The sequence below is a fragment of the Fukomys damarensis genome, unplaced genomic scaffold (genome assembly GCF_012274545.1).
Source record: "Fukomys damarensis isolate Sample0158 unplaced genomic scaffold, DMR_v1.0_HiC HiC_scaffold_16, whole genome shotgun sequence".
Lineage (NCBI taxonomy): Eukaryota > Metazoa > Chordata > Mammalia > Rodentia > Bathyergidae > Fukomys > Fukomys damarensis.
In genome coordinates, this window is record NW_022900928.1 from 29,039,145 (window position 1) to 29,046,155 (window position 7,011).

The following is a 7,011-nucleotide window of genomic DNA, read 5'->3' on the forward strand; positions in this document are numbered from 1 at the left end:
ATAATGAATAAACATGCTGCGAATATTTAAATAATTGTTCTTTGCCTTAACACATGTTGTCATTTCTTCTGGGTAAATACCCAGGAATGAATTTGCTAAGTCTGTTGGTAAGTATATATTGAAATTCAAATGGTTTTCCAAAGTGAATATAACATTCTGCATTTACATCAGAAATGTATGATAGTTCCTTTGCTTCATGTCTTTGCTAACACTTTTTATTGTTTGTTGTTTTAATTTTAGCTATTCTGATGAATTTGAAGTATTCCACTGTGGGTTTTTTGTTTGCTTCTTTGTTTATTTTAGAGACAAGTTCTCCCTATGTAGTCCAGGTTGACCTTCAACATACTGTGTGTCCCAGGTTGGCCTCAAAATTGCAATACTCCTGCCTTAGCCTCTGTAGTACTGAGATTACAGGCATGCACTACCATGTCTGGCTTATTTTTGTTTTCCGTAATGACAAAAGGATGTTGAGCATTGCTCCCCCCTGCCAAATATGTAATTTCCCCCTCGGATGTGTGTATGTGTATGGTGGCTGTTCAGATCTTTTGCCCATTTTCATTGTGTTGTTTAAAATCTTGCTTAGTATTGCTTCTTGGCCTTTTGGCTAAGATCAAGTGTAGAATCTTACTTAGTTATAAAGATTCTTTATGTATTCTAGATATGTCAGTCTTTTATAAGATATACATTTTTTAAGTATTTTCTCTCAGTCTTTCTGTTTTTTTAGCAGTTCCATTCAAAGAACATTATATTTTAAAATATTAAAGTCTATTATCAGTTTTTTCTTTTGAGTTTCATGCTTATTATGTATTCTTCAGATATTTTTGCTTAAGCCAAACCAACTAACTTTTTCTAAACAAGTTTATAATTAGAAGTTTTCTTCTGTAAGTTTTTAGTTTGAGATTTTACGTGTGTGTGTGTGTGTGTGTGTGTGTGTGTGTTTATTATTTCCCAGATGGATAAAATTGTTTCTGTATTTGGTTATAAAAGCTGTTATCTCTGTATTGAATTACTTTGTCATCTTTGTTAAAAATTAATTGTTGAAAGTTACTTGTGTGGCTCTATTTCTAGATTCTTTAGTTTTGATTGGCATATCTGTCTTGATGCAATACCAAGTTGTCTTGATTATTGGAAACTTTATAGTGCCTTGAATTCAGATAATGTGAGTCTTCCAACTTAGTTTTTTTTTTTTAACCAGAATTATTCTGGCTATTTATGTTTCAGGTGAAAAATTAATTTAATATAATAAAAATAAAAGCAAAATTCTGACTATCTAGATTTTCTTTTCCTTCTATATACACTTTAGAATCAGTTTGTTAATTTCTACAGAAGTCTTTTTTTTCCCCCCTTAGTATGTGTTTGCAGTACATAATGACTACATTCATCTTGGAGGAATTTGTACATGTACATAACACACCTTAATTCTTTTTTCATCCCTTCCCTTCTCATCCCTACTTTAATTTTTTTTCTTATTTTCTTTTTTTCATCCTTTTTTCTTACCTTCTATCCTCCACCCACCATCTCTTGTTCTCCTTCCCATTTGAAAAAGATTGGTCTTCCTATTTTCTATTATCTATCTATAATTTTGCTTTTATTTTATTTATGTTTTGGGTTTCTCATGTAAGAGAAACAATGTGATATTTAAATTTCTGTCTGACTTATTTAACTTAACATTATGGTTTCAAGGTACATCCATTTACCTAAAAATTCTCTAGGTTTATCCTTGTTTATGGCAGTAGTACTCCATGTACTCCATTGTGTATAAATACCACTTTTCTTTATTTATCCTTTTTAGACATATAGGCTATTTCCAAGATTTAGCTATTATAAATTGTGCTGCTAGATTTATACCTATGGATTCCATATATTTGATGCTAATTTAAGTGGTATTCCTTTCTAAATATTACTATTTCTAATTTTTATTTCCAGTATAAAGAAATGTGTTTTTTTATTGATCTTATATTCTTTGATCTTGTTAAATTTAGTTATAAATCTAGTTTCTCCATTTCTCTCTTTGTCTCTTTCTCTGACTCTGTTTCTCCTCTTTCTTTCCCTTTCTCTCAGAGGTTTTTTTTTTTTTTTAAGATTTCTAGGTAAGCAGATATATTGTCTGAAAACTGCTTTATTTTTCCCTTTCTAAAATGTAGATCTTATTAGTTCTTTTTCTTGCCTTATTTTGCTAGCTAAGACTTAGAGTACATTGTTGAATGCAAGCAGAGAGAACGGGCATCTTTGTTTCTTTTCTTGATCTTGGAGGGAAAATATTTAGTCATTCACTATTAAGTTCATATCAGCTATAACTTTTGTAAACATTTCATCAGGCTGAAGAAGCTTTTTAAAATTTTTAGTATGTTGATAAGTTTTATTCTGAACAGAAATTAAACTTTGTCAAGTTTTTTGGTTTGTTTTTCACATACCTAATACAAACCCCTTGGCTATGGCACATTGTCGTTTATATATATTTTGTAGTTCTATATATAAATATGTTGGATTTTTATATATTGTTGGATTTGATTTGCTAATATTTTATGAAGGTTTTTTATGTATTCAAGAGAGTTACTTGATTGTACTTTTCTTGCAGTATGTTTTTCTGGTTTGTATAGAGAGTAATACTGGTCTCATAAAATGGACTAGAAAATGTTTATTTCTGTTTTCTGGAGAATATTTAGCATGGCCGTTACTGTTTATTCTACAAATGTTTGACAGAATTCTTCGCTAAAGCCTCATCGATGTTAAGATTTCTTTGTAGGAAAGTTTGAGAGTATGACTTCACTTACTGTACAAGACATGGAGCTTTTCAGGTTTTTCTTAAGTGTACTTTGATGATTTTTCTTCCAAAGAAGTTGTCTCTTTCTTGGAGATTTCATATTTATTGGATATTGGTATAATATTTTCTGGAATAGTACTTTATAGTTTTAATATATATAGAATCTGTAATGTACTTCTCTTTCATTCTTGCTACTAGCATTTTCTGTCTTCTTTTTTCTCTTGAGCACCCTGACTAGAGATTTATCAGTTTTATTCTCTTTTTAAAAATTTAATTTTTGATTTTATTATTATTATTGTTTTAAGTTCCTATTTCTGTTTGATTTCTACTTTTATGTTTATTATTTCTTTTGCTTGATTTTAGTATAATTTTCCCTTCTAGTTTCTTAAGAGGTAGATTAATTTCCTGACTTGAGATCTTTCTTTTGTTCTTAAAATGTGTTTAATAAATTTTTCTCTAAGCATTACTTTAGCTGTATTCCAAAAATTTCATACTGGGTTTTCATTGAGCTGTGGATTAGAAGCATGCTGTTTAATTTTTAAACATTTGTAGATTTTTCAAGTCTTCTGTTGTTGATTTCAACTTTAATTCTGTTGAGTTTATGGAAAATTATTTGTATGATTTTGATCCTTTTAAATTTTTAAATATTAATTTGTTGACATCAACTATGTGGTCTGTTTACCTTGTTGAATGTTTCATATATACATCATGTATATTCTGCTTCTGTTATTGAATGGACTTTTCTTTTTTTTTTGTGGTAGTGGTACTGGGGATTGGACTTAGGGCCTTTGTAACTGAGCTACATATCCAGCTCTTTTTATTTTATTTTTGGTACCAGGGATCAAACTTGGGATCTTGCGCTTGCAAGGCAGGCAGCGGCACCACTGAGCTAAATCCTGGCCCTATTTTATTTTATTTTATTTTATTTTTTATTTTGAGACAAGGGCCCCACTAAGTCACTAAATTGCCCATGTGGGCTCAAACTTTTGATCTTCTGCCTCAGTCTCCCAGAATGTTGTGATTACAGGCAGCTGCTACCATACCCAGCTGAATGGAATGTTTTATAATTTTGATTAAGTTATGTTGTTCTTGAGTAAATTTTGAATGATATGCTGGAATTAGCCAGAGAAGAAAAGATGAGCATAGATGTAGAATGTGTTGTAACAAAGCATAATCTATTCATTTTATTTTTACTTGAGGAAAGTAGAGATCTGAGTGACGTTATACACATTCATGCTAGAGCTGCAAAGGCAATACTCATTTCTTGAATAGCCTCTTGGATTTATCAGGATGTTTTCCCCAGAAGTCATGAACTAAACTGATCTTGACTTGGATTTTGATGACAGAGACACAAGGGAGTTTGGAAATAGCTTTATTTGAGGTGGGAATTTGGAGAATTTTAAAATACTTCTTACATGTGCCATGTGGCACTTAACATGTGATGGGAGACATTCTTGTGTTTAGTTTAAGTGGTTAGAACTTTGTATTAGTAACAACATCAATTATATAACCCTTCAGTGTATCCTTTTACATGCACATAATAATGGGGCCTTCTGAAGATCAGGTAAGCAAGTATTGCTATTTTTCCTCACTAGGTAAATGAAAAAACAGAAGCTCAGAGAGATTAAATGATTTACCAAAAGTCACACAGGAATTGGTGGACTTAAGCTAATTACTTCTTCCCTGGTTCAGACTATATTCATTGCTTCTTTCACTAACTCTAATCAGCTATCTCAGAAGGTATGCTATCTTTCATAAGCATATTAAAATATGAAGTTACAATTAGATTAATAGAATTCTACAGTTTCCATAGTAGGATTCTCACTATTATTATTGAGCTAATAATCTTTTATTAGTGAAGGATAGTACACATCACATTTCTTGTTATCATAAATTAACAGTCTTGTGGTGTACATAGTAGTGGGCATTATGTTACCACTTATTTTATTAAGCATATTTTTTGTTTTTTTGGTACTGGGGATCAACCTTGCACTTGTGAAGCAGGCAGTAGAACCACTGAGCTAAATCCCCAGCCCTGTTAGGCATATTTTTCTTTTTTATTAATCAGGGACAAAAGGATCTTTCTGAATTTATCATTGCCTGATTTTTAATACATTATTTGATTTTTTTTTCAATTTTTCACATCTAACTTCTCAAAATACTTCCACATATGGTTATTTAATTTTCTCTGTGTGTGTGTTGTGTGAAATACCCCTTTAAGATAAAACAGGAAGTTTTTTCTGCTTTTGACTGATGAGAGAATTAAAGCATATGCTATTAAATTGATTAACTGCTATATGTTGGTTAACTGATTGTACTGGGCACCAGGGCTGTAACAATAAACAAGTCAGAGTTTCTTCTTCTGAAGAGCTCCTTATGAAGCAGTTGAAGTTAGAATTAGAATCCAGGTCACATTTCAAAGTGAGCTATGTTGTCTCTTATTTTTTAGCAAACTAATTTTAATGTCCATTTTAATCTTTCTCAGATATATAATATTTTATGTTTACAAAGTGTCAGATCCCATCAATCCCATCTAATCTTGTAATCAATTTCATAATCCTTTCTTTTCTCTTGTAAATAAAATCTTCATGCAATTTTCATTATAAATTTATGATTTCAAGCTCTTCTTTTGGTATGTTGTGTTCATCCCAGTGAATGATGTGGGTAAACAGGAATTATCTCTTTATTTTTATTTTAGGTTATCGTTACTAATGAGGGATGGTGGGGTGGGAGAGATCTCTCAAATATTCTGTTCTGGTAGTCCTTATTTTCCACCTGCATCCCCTCTCTCTCTATGGCTCTCTCCTCTCCATCCCTTTCTCAGATGAGATCTTGCCCTGACTGAATTTGAATTTGTGATCCTCTTGCCTTAGCCTCTTGTATAGCTGGGAACATAGATGTGTGCCACTGTGTCCAGCATGAGCTTCCTCTATAATCTTTCATGGCACAAACAAATTTTTTTAAAAGTAGTAGTTCTTTTGGATGAAGTAATGAAACTGTTTCATAGTTTGTCACTTCATATTATTTTGAACAAACTCACATCTCATTTCTTTAATTCCCTAATTTAAAAAAATTCTCTAATTTTCTTTAGTTTTATTCCTCCCACCTTTCAAGTGAAGTTGAATTCGGGGTAGCACTGACTGTAACTCACACCACTTGTGTCTGAAAGAGAGTGATATGCAGAGAGTAGTAGTAAAGTACACACTTAAGACTTTAGGGATTGGATACTATTATGTTTAACTGTCTTTTTGAAAATAAAGTATTAATCTTTTATATTTTTCTAGGGCTTCATGTTTTTAAAGTGTTCTTACAGACTTGCTGGACTGTGTTTTCTTTGAGATTAGAGTGTGGATAGCATACCTCTGAATCCCATGTCCTTCAGGAATAACTATTCCTTATAAAACTCTTAAGTGTTTATGGAAAATATGTGTGAGTAATGGTGCCTGTCATCTCAGAGGTTTTGTGAGGCCTTTGACTAAAGCAGGAAACGCTCCATTGATCACCTGGTCTTTTGATAAGTGATTTGTTTCTCCCTAGCTGTTTTAGCTGTAGTCAGGTTCTTTCTCAAATTGAAGTGGGTCTTGTTACAACTGTCATTCTCTTATTATGTTAAAATATGACTCGGATGAGAAGAATTTATAGTGTGTTTTCTTTCTCTCTTAGATTCATGCCCGCAACCAAAACGAAATAATTTTTGGGCTTAATGATGGCTACTATGGTGCTCCCTTTGAACACAAGGTAAGAGGATTTTCCTAAAGCTATGAGTTTTGTTTAGTGCAGGTGTACTTTGCACCTGGATAAATATAATCCTGAAAATCTCTGTGTAAATAGACTTGTGTTTTAAGTATCATTGTAAGTTTGTTTAGTGTGGCTTGGGTTGAATGCTTTTTAGAGTGAAAACTTGTTTTGCAAGACATATAACCAATCCAATTAATCTTTTCTAATCTAGATTATATTTTCTTAAAGGAGAACCTAAACTAGTTTCTTTATGCTACATGATTCTTGCGGGGGAGGGTTAAGAAAGAATGGTGAATTATGATTACATTCAGTATGCGTTTTTCAAAAAGTTTTAGGTATCTTCATAACTTTTAATATATTTCAGAACCCAAAAATCGAGTTGTTTTATAGTCAGTACTTTCCATATGTCTATAGGTGATTAGAAAAAGGAGAGTTGGTGGGGCCTGGAATTTAGCTCAGTGGTGCCACCACCCTCCTTGCAGGCACAAGGTCCCAAGTTCAATCTCCTG

The 7,011-nt window shown here is 32.0% G+C and overlaps 1 pseudogene; it reads left to right on the forward strand.

Moving 5' to 3' along the window:
- Window positions 1-584: 584 nt before the first annotated feature.
- Window positions 585-672, forward strand: LOC117286493 (annotated as a pseudogene).
- Window positions 673-7,011: the final 6,339 nt, after the last annotated feature.